The sequence below is a fragment of the Hyalella azteca genome, unplaced genomic scaffold (assembly GCF_000764305.2).
Source record: "Hyalella azteca isolate HAZT.00-mixed unplaced genomic scaffold, Hazt_2.0.2 contig6677, whole genome shotgun sequence".
Lineage (NCBI taxonomy): Eukaryota > Metazoa > Arthropoda > Malacostraca > Amphipoda > Hyalellidae > Hyalella > Hyalella azteca.
This window is the reverse complement of record NW_025936831.1, coordinates 163,528-165,249: the sequence shown is the minus strand read 5'-3', so window position 1 is coordinate 165,249 and position 1,722 is coordinate 163,528.

Below are 1,722 nucleotides of genomic sequence, written 5' to 3'. Positions count from 1 at the left end.
ATTAAAAAAATATAATAAATATTGTAGGCTTTAAATGCTCTGATGTTTTCTAGTTTTTATTGTACTCTGAAGTTTCTCTGAAAAATAAAAAAAAATTGTTTTTCATATCATAGTAGAAGTATTTACAAATTTATGTGTAATTTTCGTCTCAGGTGCACAAAAGATTCGACGGCCATTGCTCGACGTCGAAGCCTCGTTGAATCACTGCTCGGCAGCATATACCCACGCCGTGGATCTGGAGACTCCATGTGTCCCGCAAGAGCCAGACACTGCGAACGCTACTCAAGTAGGAACGACTGCAACAGCTGTGACGGGAGTAGAAGAAGTAGCATCAACGAATCACAAAACTCAAGTGACATTCATTCCTTAAACTCGCACCACAACATTATAAACGAATTTGATCCAAAGTTCAATTGCATTTCCTCACGAACTCCCGAAAGTCAGAATGATGATAGTCAATTGGGTCGTCGGTTTTCTTTCAATAATATCTCGGATGTTTCTGACTGGTGCGACTGCTCGTGGTGTTTGCAAAGAGCCCCTTCGGTCAGCAGTTGTTTTGCTGACGATTCCGAAGATGCAGGAACCTTAACTGAATATTCCACGACTTCAGATTTGGACTGGAAACGTAGATCTACCCATGAAGCTTTGGCCATCAGGCCTAAGAGGAAACAAAAGCTGTGGAGTAACAGTGAGTGATGTGATTAAATTAAACTAATAAATTAAAGTGAAACTGATAAATCAAACTGATAGTTCCTGTTGATTGATGCTGAAGATGCCTGTACTGCATTAATTTCCTGCAAAATTGATGAACTCTGCAGTTTATTAGAGGACCCTTTATATGTTGATATGTACTTAAGTCATGATTATGAATGAAAATTCCTGGAAAACTTTGAACATTCATTTGGAATTTCTCTTTGATTGCATCTTAAATTACCTTTGAGTCTTTATTGACCAAAAATGGAAAATAAGAGCAATTTGTCAGGTTCAGCATAATAAGAAATATTATAATCTTATTGAATATTACTTTAGAAAAAATGTTGCAGCTACGTCACTGCTTCAAGTTCACGCGTTTGTTGCTAGTGTGAGGTGATAAAGTCTCCTGGCAAGATAACGAGCAGCTGCGGCTACTTATCACCTGTAGAGATAAGGAGCAAGTTAAAAATTAATTGTGAAAACTATGTTGCTTACTACTGGTGCAAATAACCTCAAAGTGCTCCATGAATTTTAACTTGCTTTTTCTTGCAATTTTTTAGTTCGATCGAATCACCCTTTTTATTTTGGAATTTGCCAGAAAGTTATTAATTCAATTAGTATTTTTTCGTTCGATGAGCAAGTGAGAAAAAATGTTATTAGAAATTTAAAAATTTTAATTTTAATTTAAAATATTCACAACTTCGAACATTGAACAAAATCCGAGCAAGATAGGCAGGATTTTTCAAAATCCAATCTTCGGTTTTATATCCTGCGAATTAATATTACTACTGAGGTCTTATCAGCCGTATACGCATAGTGCGTTACTAGTAAAAAATATAGACAAATGGATGTTCAATTTTTATTTCTTGTTTTGAAAATTATAGTACCCAGCTCTATAAAATTCAGCATTAACTGTTTGTTCACCATTAGGATCTCAATAAATTTGATTGTTATAAATTATGCTTCTTGCTCAGGCATCCAGGAGCTACAGGTGATGTTAGCCTCCTACCGGTCGGGGCTTGCCGGCCT